The sequence below is a fragment of the Cherax quadricarinatus genome, chromosome 37, assembly GCF_038502225.1.
Source record: "Cherax quadricarinatus isolate ZL_2023a chromosome 37, ASM3850222v1, whole genome shotgun sequence".
Taxonomy (NCBI): domain Eukaryota; kingdom Metazoa; phylum Arthropoda; class Malacostraca; order Decapoda; family Parastacidae; genus Cherax; species Cherax quadricarinatus.
The window spans coordinates 26,098,800-26,115,979 of record NC_091328.1 but is presented as its reverse complement, the minus strand read 5'-3'; positions in this window follow the sequence as shown (position 1 = coordinate 26,115,979).

Sequence of the window (17,180 nt, the reverse complement as noted above, 5' to 3'; positions counted from 1 at the left end):
TGTGAGGAAAAAGTTCAACAGATAGGAGTAGCGAGCGAGTATATGGTAACGATATTTTGATTGCCGGCTGCTTGTTAATTAAGGTAGGGTAAGTCTAGCTCCCACTATCCCCCCCCTTTCTCCCCACCCCGAAAGGTGATGTGTGGGGCTCTGGCCAAACAGTAATCACTCGACTCACAGCTCCCAGCACAACTGTAAGTAAAAGCCTGCTCCTATTCTAGTGGACTTATTGGTTGAAAGCTTCACTTTTGACCAATAATAAACTTAGTCCTTTCAGCTTTGATCTCCATGTTAGATGTTTTGATAATCACCACGTCTTTTAGGTATTGTACTTATCATGGAGAGTGATTTCTTAAGCAGTGGGTAACCTGTCTCTCTTTCCAGCTTGGAATGACAGATCGGGTCACCTGCCAACCAACGAGAAGTGTTGAAGGAGGACTTTTGCAAAAGTCCGGAGACGTCACTTTTTGGATCTATCTGATTAACTGTAGGCGACAGCAGACAACCCCTCATCTTTGTAGTGGTAAAGAACCTGCTTTCCTGTCATCTGGACTGATTATTCAAGGCTATAGACTCTGTGAAGAACTAGACGTTGGGTTGTCACCAACACCTGTGACCTTCCCCCCCCCCCCAACATCAGTAACGGCTACAATTTCTACAAGACGGTGTCAACCTCCACCAGACACCCCAGTATAACTATACATATTAGCGTTGAATTCAAATGTCATTTTTTTCATTTCATTTTTCATTTTTCTTTCAAATAGGATACACCTTCATGTTTCACTGTTTTATCTTTGCATTAATAAATAATAAAGTGTTTATCTTTGTGAATTATTTCTTTTTCTATTCATTAATTTTCCTGAGGAGGAGCCAGCCTTGTTAATACTGTCTGACGTTGTTACAGGGCTGAGTAAGCCTTCACAACTTTTAATGAACACATCTTTAATCTCCAACTAGAACACTTCTCTCACCGGCAGTATGTGATGAAGCCTACAGATGAGCTTTTGTTCAGCTTTCTTTGTCAAGAGGTTACTACTGCCAAGAACAAAGCTTGGAGAAGGTATAAGAGGCATCCAACTATTTATAACAGGAATCTACACAGGTAAGCCTGTTAGCAAATGAAAGAAGCCCAAAGTGGACCATCTCTAGATGGGAGGCTGACACAATATGACGCTGGCGTCAGGTAGAGTGGGCTCCAAAACCTGGTTGTCCTTAGTCAAGGACCGAAGAGGTTATTTACCTGATGAAATTATTTCACCTCTAAATCGGCAGGATGAGACCACCACTACTAGGAGTCAGGAAAAAGTTGATCTCTTTTGCAGAATACTTTGCTGCCAAGCCGCAAGAGCTAAGTCAAACTTATCAGTGGTGACAATGAAGCATGATGAAGTGTATCTTCTCCTTAAATCCCTGGAACAATAAAAGGCTGTTGGCTTAGATAAGTTGAGTCCAAGATTGCTGAGTAAATGTGTAGACCAGCTAACATCACACCTAACTCGCATTTATCTGCAGTGCCTAGCACAGTGTAAATAGCCTTCCTTCTCTATGGAAAAAGGTAAATGTAGCCCCTTTTCGCAAAAAGATGAGTAGAGCGGAAATCAGCAACTACAGACCAGTGTCACTCTTGTCAATCACTGGAAAGATTCTGAAGGCAATAATCTCACGGAAGATGACAGCATTTCTCGACTACCACTCACTTCTTTGTGACAGTTAATATAGTTTCAGAAAAGGTCACTATGCTGCTGAACTGCCACCAGTCACAAGATGAATCCAAGATCATCTATGTAGGAGCGCTGGACATTGCTGGGGCTTAGGACCGAGTATGGCACCAGGAACTCTTAGCAAAAACTGCAAGCACTGGGAGTCGTCGGCTCTGTGCTATGCCTCCTCAATTACCCTCAAAGTAGATCTTTAAGAGTAGTTCTCAGTGAAACAAGAATCAACAAGACACCTTCTAAATGCGCTTGGGCCATTGTTATGGAATGTCTACTTAATGACCTTTTTTTTTTATCTTATCCCAGAATCACATGCATTTGTAGACGACTGTACTCTTGACATTAATTAACTTATCCTTGAGAGCAAATACCAGCTTAAAGCTGTATCAACCTAGGGAAAACGATAGCAGGTCACATCTGTTTCTCAGAAAACACAAATAATGGTCTCCAGGCACCATGATGGTTATGCTGGAGCGGTGGGAAGAATGAATGGGAGAGTGTTCCTGCCCTGGGACGAAATTGACATCCTTGAAGTGAAGTTTTACTCCAAACTGCACATGAAGAATCACGTTGTAAATCTTGGAAACAAAGCTGTCAGGAAGCTTATAGCGCTTATACGTATCTCGCATCTGCTCAACAGAAGGGGGTGCAAGATTTTGTAAGAGACACAAGTACGCTCACACCTTGGATTGCCTGCTCCCCCCCCCCGTCTTATCTGCGACATTCTGACAGAATAAAAACAGAGCAAGACGAATCATCTCTCGCCTGGAACCAGCCCGGACAGATCTGTCATTTCAGCAGAGCCTTCAGCACCGGAGGGATGTGAGTGGCTGATCAGTAATGTACAAGGCCAATATTGTCAAAGTACCACACCTGGCTCCACTCCGAGGACAGAGAGAAATGAGCTTCTACATAACAAGACGGGCAGCAAGCAGCAATTTTACTCTGTACTCTTCTCCAGAGCATTGCTACATCTGAGATCATTTATTCCTAGGATGACTTGAGTCTGGAACATGTTCGTACAGCATAATGATATCAACGAAAGAAAGTCAGTTGATCAAATGAAATTGTTGGCCCACAGATGGATACAACTTCATCTTTTTCACTATTTATATAACTCTTAACATTAAAAAGGCTTTCAAATGATCTGATGAAGGTAACAGCTCTTAGCTTGTAGATAAAGTTATAAACCCTAAACTTAACCTTATAGAACTCTGTGTAAAGGGGAGAGAGAGAGAGAGAGAGAGAGAGAGAGAGAGAGAGAGAGAGAGAAATGAGAAAAATTAGAAAAGGTGCCTCAAATATTTTGCCAGTGCCTGGCTGTACCAGTATCATTACCAGCCGTAATGATAATTTTATTGACTCCGAGAGAGGTAAACAGACATAAAAGTTCTTACATCCCCAGCGCCCAAAATTACTGGTAACGGAGCTGGACTATATTTACAAATAACTTTCACAAAGAATAGCAGCGTCATTATGAAACATAAGCTTTTGGATTGTTCAAAGAATTTTACCCCAAATTAACAGTTATAATGACATTCATCTTACTATAAAAATTATCTTTCATTTCGTGGATGGTTACTAGTAAAAGTAATATTGTACTGACAAGCATGTGAATAAGACGCATGAGTTTTAAGAATCTTTAATGAGGATGCATTCTCATTCCAATACAAAAACCTCGACTAAAGATTAAGTTTTAGTACAGCTAAGTCAGGTGTAGTCGGGATGGAGGCAATCCAGCGTAGGCTGATGTCACTTGATGGCTGTCTTCTGACCGTTTGATATTAATCTTATCAATAACGTGGTAATATTTTAATAAGTTTGTTGTCAGGCATTTTAGAAACGTAAACTGCAACGTTGCTGATTGGTAAAATGATGTATGGCAACAAGACTAACACAAAATACAGTTGACAACAAAACTTGACAACTAACTTCTTAAAATATCCACCAGCTCTTGAACCACTATTAGAAACCTAATGCAAAAACCCAAGAATGACAATGGCACGAGCACAAGAATATACACAAAACCAAGTGGAGTGTGAGATAAAATGCATTTGAGGGAATAAGCGAGATCTCTATATATTAGGATCAAGGAATACAGAAATCCCTGCAGCCGTGATGACCGTATAAATGCGTGTATCCTACACAGGGATAATGTTGGACGCCTCATGAAATTTAGTGAGGCTAGATTAGTCATTAAGGAAGAAGATTTAGGACGGCGACAGTGTATAGAGGCTGCCCTAATTCCTATAACATTATCCATCAAAAATCCGTTAGTTACACTATATCTAAATTGCTAATCACCAGGATATTACCTACTCTGGAGACCACAGTGACAATGTTGACAGGTCCTTCTGAAACCCAACCCATCTCACCACAACTGTACCACTGGTACTACTCGTACTACCCTCTTGCAGCTTACTACCTGACTCCTGCCACTATATATACTCGTTTATTATTTATCTCTATATTAGTACTGAAGAAGCCACTCGTGGCGAAACGTTTCCTCTAGCAAATGTCCTGAACTGTACATAAGTGTCTGTTTTCCACCTCTTGTTGGTATGACTATCATTTTTTCAGTAAGGAGATACTTAAGGAATCTTCTCAAGGAATCATAACCCCCGCATCAGGCTCCTCAAGAGAGGTTCCGAGTTTGTTATTCTCCATGAGAAAGAGCGTGAGCCCATTAAAGCAATTAGAAGAATTACCTGGATTGCAGTATACCACTGATTTGGGTTTTCTCTCAGCCTGGCACTCAGCTGGAGTGAGATTTCTCTTAATGTTATCGTTTATTTAGTAGCGTTTTCCAGGCTAACCCTTGGAAATTGCACAGTTTCAAATAGGCTCCCATCTTGCTGGAGATACTGGTATTCATTGTATAGCACAGTAAGGTGGTGAGCCACTGTAAAACGTAGGGTCTATGAGTATAGTATCTTCTGCCCATTGCCGAAATAGGAACTGCAAAGAAGTCGTCTTGAGAGACATTCTTCTACATCTGCGAAATGGGCATATACCATGTTGATCATTGCGGCCTAGAGCCTATTTTTATACACATTTTCTGTACTTTGTATACCAGCTGGATTGCTTGTAGGCTAGCATCGTAGCTCATACAGTGCCCTAAAGAATGTTGTGTCGAGTACCCTGCTATTTTACCTTGGTATTCTAGTAGAATTTCCTTTACTAGTTCATATGGTGCGGTTGAAAGAGGATAAGAAGACTGGCCAGTTTTGGAGCTTGTTTGTACCTCCAGTTTAGCTAATCTTTATCATACAGTTAATGATATACATTTCCGATAAGATGAAAAAGAAACTTGAGCAACATCTCATGCCGACACATTTCGCTTTCACAACAGGTTTCTTCGGTCGAATATAGGCCAATATATATTTGGTGACAATAGAAGAGGTAGTTTAGTGGAGATCAGTCTTTCATCTTAATTTTCGTATTATGTATTGATCGTTTTTGTGTATGATCTGTAACTATGAGTCACCAGTTCTCAGTGTCCCTGGGACAAGTGTTCTTGCCAAATCAAACCACGTTACTCATGACTCACGAAATCGTAGTGACACGATTGCAAACAATCGTCCCCTTAAAGCCGTCATGACGACGGCTTTGAAGGGGCTTGAGCTAGAGTTCGTCACGGCCACGCTCGCGGGAGATTCGTCTGTAAAAACTTGCATCTGTGGTCACAGTGGTGCCTATGCTAACCTTCCTATGGTGTATAAATATACCTAGTTGGATGAACCTTATTGTAGCCAGTTGGTCCAGAGGATAATGCGTCGGTCTGGATTTTACCGATTCTTTGACCGCGGGTTCAAGCCCCACCCGTGGTACGGTTTGGAGCGTCACTCATGCCGTGCACGTGCAACGTCATGACTTATGCCTATGCACGTGAACCTTCAGTGAAGAGGCGGGGCCAGGAGCCGAGTCTCGACCCCTGTAACCACAATTAGGTGAGTACATTGTTCCCATGTTTCTTGGCCGCCCAAGTAATCTTGAGACTTAGTTCACCACCATACGCAATGATGCGAATAATTCTTGTCAAGGTTAAACTTCAGGAGCTCAGATTATTCAACAAGCTAAAGACAGACTTTCTCGTGACTTGCTTGTGATAACTCTCGTGCTTGTGATAACTTCCGTGCTTGTGATAACTCCTGTGTTTGTGGTAACTTCCGTGCTTGTGATAACTGCAGTGCTTGTAATAACCCCCGTGCTTGTGATAACTCTCGTGCTTGTGATAACTCCCGTGCTTGTAATAACCCCCGTGCTTGTAATAACCCCCGTGTTTGTGATAACTCTCGTGCTTGTAATAACTCCCGTGCTTGTGATAACTCCCGTGCTTGTGGTAACTCCCGTGCTTGTGGTAACTTCCGTGCTTGTGATAACTCCCGTGCTTGTGGTAACTCCCGTGCTTGTGGTAACTCCCGTGCTTGTGGTAACTTCCGTGCTTGTGATAACTCCAGTGCTTGTGATAACTCCAGTGCTTGTGATAACTCCAGTGCTTGTGATAACTCCAGTGCTTGTGATAACTCCAGTGCTTGTGATAACTCCAGTGCTTGTGATAACTCCAGTGCTTGTGATAACTCCAGTGCTTGTGATAACTCCAGTGCTTGTGATAACTCCAGTGCTTGTGATAACTCTCGTGCTTGTGATAACTCCAGTGCTTGTGATAACTCCAGTGCTTGTGATAACTCCTGTGCTTGTGATAACTCTCATGCTTGTGGTAACTCCTGTGCTTGTGGTAACTCCAGTGCTTGTGATAACTCTCGTGCTTGTGATAACTCCAGTGCTTGTGGTAACTCCAGTGCTTGTGGTAACTCCAGTGCTTGTGGTAACTCCAGTGCTTGTGGTAACTCCAGTGCTTGTGGTAACTCCAGTGCTTGTGGTAACTCCAGTGCTTGTGGTAACTCGTGCTTGTGGTAACTCCCGTGCTTGTGATAACTCCAGTGCTTGTGATAACTCTCGTGCTTGTGGTAACTCCAGTGCTTGTGATAACTCCCGTGCTTGTGATAACTCCAGTGCTTGTGATCCGATGGTAACTTCCAGTGCCTTGTGAGTGCTCAGTGCTTGTGGAAGTGAACTCCAGTGCTTGCCTGATCAACTCCAGCCTGTCTTGTGATCAACTCCAGTGCTTGTCCGGCTAAGCTGCCAGTGCTGTTGATAACGCCTTCCAGTAGCGCCATTCGTGGGCATCCAAGTCCAGCCAATAGCCGGTAACCCAGCTGATAAGTGAAGTAAGCCTTCGGCAGGCAAGAAGTGCTGCCCTCGTGCATTGTGTATAACTCCAGCTGCTGCATTAACCCTGTTGGATGCTTGGTGTGGTTTTCTCCATTCCGTGGCATTAGTGGCTTAACTCAAGTACCTTCGTGGGTAGAGTGGAACTCAGTGCCTTGGTATTGCTTTGTGGGTTGTCCCCACCTTTGTTACAACTCTCGTGCCTTGTGAATAACTCAGTGACTCAGACCAGCCATGACCCCATCACTCTAGTGGCTTGTGATAACTGTACCGGGTGCCTAATACGTGTGGCTCAATAATTGGTCTTGTGATTGTAAGGTGAGTGCCTTGATGATCAACTCCTGGTGTCCTTCCGAAAGATGATCCGAACTCCAGTGGGCTTGTAGGATAACGTCCGGTCAGCCACCACAAAGTGGTCAACCTACCAAGTGCTTGTGACTAACCTCAATTGACCTTGTGTGATTCGAACTACCAGTGACTTCAGTGATAACTCCGGTGACATTTTGTGCATAAAGACATCTGCGGTGTGACAACTCGTAGCTTGTGAGTAACTCTAAGTGCTTGGTTTTCAGTGTCAACTTCAAGTGCTTGTGATATCCTGTGCTTTTTGTGATGCAACTGTTCCAGTAAGTATTGTTGATAAGTCCGGTGCCTTGTCAGGTCAACTCCGGTGCTTGTGAAGTGAACTCCAGTGCATTGTGATTAACTCCGGTGTTGTGATTAACTCCAGTGCTTGTGATTGCTCTCACATTGCTTGTGATAATTCTACCCCAAGTGGTACCATTTAACTCCATGAATCTTATGTGTCTACATACCATCCTTAGTAGCTTCTATTTTGTTCTGAACTGTGACTGTGTGGCCAACCTTCATTTTAGTTCAATATGGTGTAAGTAACTTAAATATTCTAATTGTTTCAATATTTTGTTGTAAGAATGCATACTAATTCAATGCTTATGTTCCCATACCGTTAAGTAAGTTGGACTGTTACGTGTTTGCTTCCTGTTTTATTTTATTCATGTTTTTATTTCTTGTCACTAATTCCTTGACGTGCGTCAATTACTAACGTAGTGTTGTCTTTACTGTTGCTTGTGTAAATTGTGTCTAATGATTACTTAAGTGTTAAGTTCAACTGGGGTTTATGAGTGTCTTTCATTATACCTGGAGTGTAGCATACCTTTATTACCTGACTGTGATTCATCAATTCGCTCATTTGTTGCAATGTTGTGTCGTAATTATCCGTTGCACTTGTTCTGTCATAATTATGTTGCAACTGTTCTGTCAATTATTTTATAACCGACTGTCTGGCAAGGAATTATCCTTGCACTTGTTCTGTCAGTGAATTATGTTGCACTTGTTGTGCAGTCGAATTATCCTTATTAATAATTTTTATGAATTGTTGTTTAATCTACCGTATGCATTCTTAGATACTTAATTGTACCCAGTTAAGAATTTATTCTTTTATCTTACTACCAATTGATTTCTGAATTAATTTAATTTTAGTTAAAAGATAAAAGACTTGCCTGTTTTGCAGTAAGTGCCTTAGTCTCCAGTTAACTTACCTTTACTTGTATGGTTTCATGATAAATTTTTCTCGGAACTCCTGTTAGTCCTTGAATGCTGCAGTGTATCTAAACATCCCATTACCATTATGCAATGAATTCGTTGTTATAAGATGTTTTATGTTTTAATAGAATAATAACCGATGTTCTCATTTGGACTGACTGTGCATTCATTTTAAGCATTTGTGGTCATAGTACCGGTGCCTAATGGATAACCTTTCCGTAATGGTGATGACTGACCTTCTAGGCCTAGTTGGTTCGACCTCTTAGCCATTGGTCCTCATGCTGGATCAGACTGGCTAATCGACCCAGACGGTCCTGGAGATACTATAGTTAATACTCTGTGATTCGCGGGTTCTTGATCCCGCCGTGGTATTGTTTGTTGGCCAATCGTGTCATTACGATCTGTGCATGGCTCTGGGGCCAATCAGTTGGTTGAAGTGAGGTGCCTGAGCAGCTGGGATTGATGGTTCAGATAAAGTCTTGTTCAGACCCATAAAGTAAGCCTATCGTTTTCCCGGCTGGCTTGTTCAACCGTTTTGTTTGAATCCTTGATATGGAGGGAGTTACCTAGGGAATTCTTACTTGGCGGTCCACAATATGAGAACTGATTCGTTCCTTTTTTCCTGTCCCAGTAAAAACAGCTTGAATCCATAGAGTCGTTCTTTTATAGGGAATCCAAGTGAATGCTTGCTAATGCATGGTGCAAATGAATCGCTGAGTGGCATTTGCTAAGTTATTATTAGAGAAACTTTGATGAATCTTAACCAATGGCTTGGTCCAGTGATCAAGGCTTGTTCCTTCCCCTTGGAAGGGCTAAGATTTAGTTGAACGTATACCAAAAGTGTTTGCAGCTGGAAGCAATTAGAACTAAGGTGAACCAAGTTAAGCCTGCGGTGTGGGCTTATGAGGCTCGTTGTCCAACTGTGGATTTGGATAAGGCACTATGACCTTAGGGTGGATAGTGGACGTTCCAATTGTGGCCCCAGGGTGCTTTCCTTGCATCAAATGGCAATGGGTGTTCACGTAATTACCTCCAGTCTTCACCTCTTTGTCAGTTGACAGAGATGTTAACCTGGATGGTCGTCAGGTTCATCTTCAGATGACTAAGGAAGAAGTGTACAGAGTCGTTATTAATACCCTGTAGGTATTCATAGGTACCATTAAACTAGTAAGATAGTCGTATGGAATAGCTGGCAACCATAGTTTGTTCAAATATTATTTATATTAATTGTGTGATAGCAGTTTAAGTGAATGTTCAAAGGTGGATAATGAGTACCCAGATGGGTTTCCCTACTGTAATCTTAATCACAGAAGTGAGAGTTGGTCATAACTGAGTGCAATGCCTCTTCTATAACCTTCAGTACTCTAGGTCTCTGGCCAAGGTTTTCCAACCGGGCAGAATTGTAGAAGGAGAGGATGCATCGGTTGGCTGGCATAGTGGTAAGGGCATGTAGGCTTCATTAACTTGGAATTCTCAGTAAGAAGAAGCCAAGGCCTGCTGTTCCAGGAACTGAAGCGCTTTCAGGTCAAACTGGGTCCCATGGGTGGGTATCTGGTAGGTGGAGTAATGGAAGTGAATGTATTCCTGCTCATACCTCGGAAGCCTTAAGGCAGTTGTCAGCAGAATGGGACAACTCTGGGGTTGAATGATGGTTGGCTTCGTATGTCTCTGATGATAGGATGACTGGTGATGAAGTGGAATACTGAAGGCCCGTCTGATGGAGAATCCAACTCTTTGTTTAACATTAATCCCTCCAATGCAAAGCCAATAGGCCCCAAGTTGTAATGATCGTATAAGTGGTGCCAATGCTCATTTGTTCATGGAGTCTGTGCGCAAGTCAATGGATTAGGTTGAAGTGTTTAATGATAACAAGGTTACGACATGTCCTTGGGGTCGTGGAAGGGCCAGTGCACACCTCTCAAGTGGCGGAATGTAGCTGGTTGTCACCTGTGTGTCCGAGGAATCTGGACTTGGCCCTTGGAAGTTTCTTATCCAAGGTAAGAGGACTTGCACTGGGCTTTCCTTCCTGTTGTCGACCAGGGTATTAATTTTACCTTGGTTGAGGTTGGCTACTGGGATTTGCTTCCATAGCGAGGACTTGGAACGATAGCTCGACCCTTACCGGGTATGGTATGTCCCTATTGGAACGACTTGATACAGTTCCATTCTAGGGCATTACCAGCTTCGGATCAGATCTGTTGCGTACTGCTTGCATAAGCAGTGATGTAAGCCTAATTAAAAGTCCTTTACTGCTAATTGCATTGTCCAGCAAGCGCATACCAAGCTGGTCATCAAGCTACGTAATTCAATTGTACTCCCGGTATACAGTGTTCCACCTATACCTTCAAGACCTGCCAGGATAGTCCGATGTCTACCAAGTTGTCCGAGGCACAGTCAGATTGGTATTGAAGTTGTCACAATCTGGGATACCCTGCAATGCCTTGTCGGTGGCAGTAGCTTGTCCACTGAAGGGGCACGCTGTCGGCACAATTCACTTGCTATCCACGCAGAATTTCTTGGTTGCTGTCACCAATGGCCGCCTGTAGTTGACGTCTCTGGGTTGCAATGGAAGGCTTGCCTCACTATGGTCTGTTAGTTGTTCCTGCGTTCCAGGATGGTGATAACGTTCCCAGTTGAACCAGGTGAATTCTTGCAGCTAAAAAGGTCTATTTGTTGAAGGCCATGCCTTACATGGTTGTTAAGGCATGCAGCTAAGATCCATTTCCGGAATTCCGGCCAACAGCTTGTGGTCAAGGCTTAGTGGTTGTTCAGCCAGGCATGCCAATCTTGTTGACCTTGTCTAGCTATGCCTTACCTTGTCCAGCCGAGGCATGCAGCTTGTCACCTGGACCAGGTGGGTCGGTGCATATCTGGGCCGGGAGACCCCCTTGTTCAGCCACTGGACCGAACTGTTCCACCTTGTTGAGGCCAGAGCGACTTAGCCCCACTTGACTTCCCAGCTGGGAAGTCACGTGTTGAGTCTGTTGAAGCCACGGTCGTAGCCATTGCTGTCCAGGTGAGGGAATGCAGTTGGGTCATCAAGGCGTGAACTTAGTTGTCCCATCCAGAATTCCACTTGAACGGTTCGGTCAATTGCTGAGCCTGTCTTTAGCATGCTCAAGTGGGCAGTACAGAATACTTGGTCTACAAGTTGGGCCGTCGTATAGTTGTCGATCAAGGCCCATGCAGTTTGTTCATGCCGGGCATGCAGTAGTCGGCCTGTGCAAGTTGTCAGTCCAGGTGATGCTAGTTGCCTCAAGCATGGAATGGTGGCTCGGGTCAGCCCAGGTGATTGACTTTAGGAATTGTTCAATGACCATCATTACCAGATCGCCTGACCTGGCATCGATTACTGGGTGCCATCATACGGTGTCATCGGAAGGGATAATGAAAGTCGTCAAGTCTAGGATGTTACAAGGGTTTTGCAAGTCCTTCACGCCAGGACATGCCAAGTTGCTCAAGCCTGGCATTGCGGTTGTCCAGTCCTAGGCAGGTGCAGTTGTCAACTCCGGCATGGCAGCTTGTGACGCCATCTCCCTATGCAGTTGCCTCAAGGCTCATGGACGTACCATCTTAGAGGTCTGCCAGGTAATGCAGTTATGGTTCAACTGAGGACGTGTAACGGTTCATGTCTCCAGACGTGGGACTGCATCAACTCTGGAAAATGACTTTACGTAGTACTTGGTAAGGAATGCAAGTAAGTCCAATTTCAAAGCATACAGTTGTCTCCATGGTCAATGCAGCTTCAGAAATTCAAGTCTTGGGTCATGCGGTTAGTCAACCCTCCTAGAGGGTTACGGACTTGTCCAGTAGGCAACTGCAGTTGCTAAATTTTCCAACCTCCCACTGGCTGATGCCATAAGATTCCTTTGTCTAGCCAGGTTTATAGCAGTTGTCAACCAGACTAATGTTCCATAGCTTGCTCCTGCCTGAACATGCAGTTGCTTCAAGCCAGGCATGCTCCTTTTGTTTGGACTTCCACAAGCCGAAGCATTCCACGGCTTGGCCTAGCCAGGCATGCATCTTGCTCCAATTTTGCCTAAGCATGGTTAAGCCCTTCTATCCTGGACAACTGCATGCTTAGTTCAATTGGCCATCAGGTGCCGCAGTTAGCTCAGCCGACCGGGATGGCAATTGTACAACGTAGGGATTGCGGTTTGTCCTTGGGCCGAGTGCCTTAGTTGTCAAGGCTGAACGAATTATACTTGTAACTGGAGCCAAGGGAATGCAATAGTCAATGAGCATGGTCTTTAGTTGCTCCAGACCATTATTTATCGGTACTCGTTCAAGTTGTCTTGAACCAGGACCATGCCCACCGATTGCCTTTATTCCAGGAACACAACCTGTCAAGGTTAATAGCCATGGACCCTTGGACTATGCCAAGTTGGTTCAAGTTCCAGGTGATGCAGTTTGTCTGGCCAAGGTCATGTAGTTGTCCAGCCATGGCCTTATCGCGCATGTCGTTCCAGGCATGCAGTAACTGGCAGGACCCCTGCCATTTAGTCCAGCCAAGGATGTAAAGAATTGCTCAACGAACCAGACCTATGTGGTCTGGTGATTCCGATTCCTGCTCCAAGGAAGGATCTACTTGCAGCTGTGAAGGCCAGAAGCAGCCCATCAGTGACCTTGTCATGAAACCAAGGAATTACTGCACGCAATGTGTGCTTGGGTAATTCTAGCAATTAGTCACCTGGGCCATGTTAGTTGTTCCAATAGGTCACTTATGGCTGTAGCCTTACCAGGCCTAGTTCACGCCTGGTACCAGGTTGCAACACCGGTATGGATCAGGTTTAGTAAACAAGCCACTGGAACATGGCCTCAGGCAACTTGATCTTTAATATCGCATGCAGTTGTCGGTAAAGCATGCAACATAAGGGTCTGGCCTAATGGTCCTAATACCGGTGCCAAGTGTAAGTCCAACTACTAGCCAACCGTGTGAGCCAGGTTATACTGATTTGTCAGCCTAATCTAATACCAATGGTTGTCCAAGGTAACCAGGCATACTGTTGTGGGTTATGGTAAGTTGATCAGCCAGGCTATTGTGAGTTGTTCCTCCAATTGGCATAAGAGTGCCGTGACAGGTCAGAAGCAAGTGCTGGTAGTCACTATCTGCAAGGCATACCAGTTAAGTCACTAGTAATAAGGCTAATGGCAGGTGACCTGTCAATGCCAGATTTTTGATGTGCATCTTGTAGAAAAATAAATCCAGCCAATTATTCTCATACATCCTTGTCAGCACTGGGTTAGTAACAAGAATACAGTACTTGATGTCCTTGAGATGCCAGTAGTCAAGAACAATTGGAAAGAAACTCAGATAAGTTAATCATGTGGCAGCCAATTTGGTTACATACTTTAGTCGTACAGCCTAGATTATGCAGTTAGTCAGCTAAACGGTTATGCAGATTGTATAAGGACTACTTCCGGTCGCTACAGCCCTAGGATGCGGTAGTAACTGGACTCAAGGCTTTAGTACAGTTGGCTGAAGAATCCGTGGAAACACTTACGGTTGTCAGCTGGCTTTATAAGAGTTCGTCAGCAAGGCTATACAATCCGATCAAAGTAGGTTCGAGAGTTATGTTGATTAACTTAACAAAACGTCTGCAATGCCAAAGGCTTGATACAGTTTGTTGGTCCTTAATCGAGTAGCTTAACATGTCGTCAACCTGGCGATGCAGTAAGGTTCGAGCAAGATCTAATTACCAGTTATAAAGAATCGCATTGACTGGGCATGGCTAGTCTGTGAATGATACGATGCCTCCACTCCAGACTAATGTGAACAAGGACTCTGACAATCCTTCCTGATCCTGTAATTTCTTCTGATACTCAGTCGACGATCAAGCCAACTCGAATGTCGTTAATTACGCAGACTTATGAGGATGAGCAAGGAAATCCTCAAGTATCATTTGTTGTCAAGTCAAGATGTTTCATACAGTTGTCAGCCGTTAGGCCATCGCTACAGAGTTTGATCCTCCAGGCGATGACAGTTAATTCTGGTATAATGTCAACTTCAACCCTAGTCAGCCAGGTTGGGGTTATTGTAGTTGCCTGCAGAAGCATAACAACTATGTACTGCTCAATGAGTATTCAAGAATTTTTTTTGTTGTTCATGTTCCTTCCGGCATTACAGTTGAGAGCCAGGTTAATATCTAGATTGTCAACCAATCAGTCTTCTGGTTGTTCAGCCTTTCTTATACGTTGTTCAACTGCCAGGACATACGGTTGAATAAGCGAGATGCAGTAGTCAGCAAGGCATACAGTTGTCAGCTAGGCATACAGTCGTCAGCCAGAGATGCAGTAGTCAGCAAGGCATACAGTAGTCAGCAAGGCATACAGTTGTCAGCAAGGCATACAGTTGTCAGCAAGGCATACAGTCGTCAGTCAGAGATGCAGTAGTCAGCAAGGCATACAGTCGTCAGCCAGAGATGCAGTAGTCAGCAAGGCATACAGTTGTCAGCAAGGCATACAGTCGTCAGCCAGAGATGCAGTAGTCAGCAAGGCATACAGTCGTCAGCCAGAGATGCAGTAGTCAGCAAGGCATACAGTTGTCAGCCAGGCATACAGTCGTCAGCCAGAGATGCAGTAGTCAGCAAGGCATACAGTTGTCAGCAAGGCATACAGTCGTCAGCCAGAGATGCAGTAGTCAGCAAGGCATACAGTTGTCAGCCAGGCAAACATCTCTTACAAAGTTCACTGCACTTTAAAACACATCAATGATTTTCATTAATTATCTCTGCTCAAATAAGCATAATATAATCATTTATATTTCTCTAAAACTGATGAATACCAATTCATTAACTTTATGGCTCAAATTATATATAAAAGAGCAATAATATAAATATTTATATTTTAGTAGAAATGATCAGCTCTGAAAATTATTCCCTGTGATATTTTGCACATAATTTGTTCAGTAATTATAATTATCATCCATTAATGATATTGCTTTTAAATGTTTATGTTAAAAAGAAGGAAGGAGATTACACAAGGAATATAGGAAAGTGTGTGTAAGCGGTGTAAGTGGTGTGTGTAAGCGGTGTAAGCGGTGTGTGTAAGCGGTGTGTGTAACCGCTTAGTGTAACTGCTGAGTGTAAGCGCTGAGTATGCTTCCACAATCAACTCACAAGTATGTCATAGGCCCGAGTGAGGTTCCACAACGAGCACATAAGTATGAAAATGAGTTGAGAGAAGCTCCACAACGAGCACATAAGTATGAAAATGAGTTGAGAGAAGCTCCACAACGAGCACATAAGTATGAAAATGAGTGAAGCTCCACAACGAGCACATATGTATGAGAATGAGTTGAATGAGGCTCCACAACGAGCACATATGTATGAGAATGAGATGAGTGAAGCTCCACAATGAGCACATAAATATAAGAATGAGTTGAGAGAAGCTCCATAACGAGCACAAGTATGAGAATGAGTTGAGAGAAGCTCCACAACGAGCACATAAGTATGAGAATGAGTTGAGAGAAGCTCCACAACGAGCACATAAGTATGAAAATGAGTGAAGCTCCACAACGAGCACATATGTATGAGAATGAGTTGAATGAGGCTCCAAAACGAGCACATAAGTATGAGAATGAGATGAGTGAAGCTCCACAACGAGCACATATGTATGAGAATGAGTTGAATGAGGCTCCACAACGAGCACATATATATGAGAATGAGTTGAATGAGGCTCCACAACGAGCACATAAGTATGAGAATGAGTTGAATGAGGCTCCACAACGAGCACATAAGTATGAGAATGAGTTGAATGAGGCTCCACAACGAGCACATAAGTATGAGAATGAGTTGAATGAGGCTCCACAACGAGCACATAAGTATGAGAATGAGTTGAATGAGACTCCACAACGAGCACATAAGTATGAGAATGAGATGAACGAGGATCCACATCGAAAACACAAAAATTTAAGAGTCCTTCCCAATAAGCTTAGCTGCTGCTGGAGTACTATTGTTCCATGAGCATTCTTGTTCCAAAAGTATTCATATTCCAAGAGCATTTTTGCTCCAAGAATTTGAAGCTGCCCTTCGGTACCGGTTTCTTGCATTAGATCTGATTGCATTCCACTCCCCAGGACTGGTTTGTCCCAATCTTTATGATAAATACATCAATTATAGTACATTGGGAAGCATATATACCAAGAGTCGAGCAAATCTTGGTAGACTGGAAGAAATGAGGTTCGAACCAAGGAAGAGCAGAGTATTTCTGATTCCTTGGATGAAGAGCCATGAATCAGCATTAGTCACCACAAGAAACATGGTCGTGTACCACTAATTGAACAATGGAACCCAATTTACGTTCAAGCTTTCCACTCTAACGAACCATGTTCGGGAGGAGAGTTGGCAAACTCACACACACTCGCACACACACGAACACACACACAAACACACACACGAACACACACACAAACACACACACGAACACACGCGCACACACGCGCACACACGCGCACACACGCGCACACACACGCGCACACACGCGCACACACGCGCACACACGCGCACACACGCGCACACACGCGCGCACACGCGCACACACGCCCACACACGCGCACACACGCGCACACACGCGCACACACGCGCACACACGCGCACACACGCGCACACACGCGCACACACGCGCACACACGCGCACACACGCGCACACACGCGCACGGCCAGGAGCTAT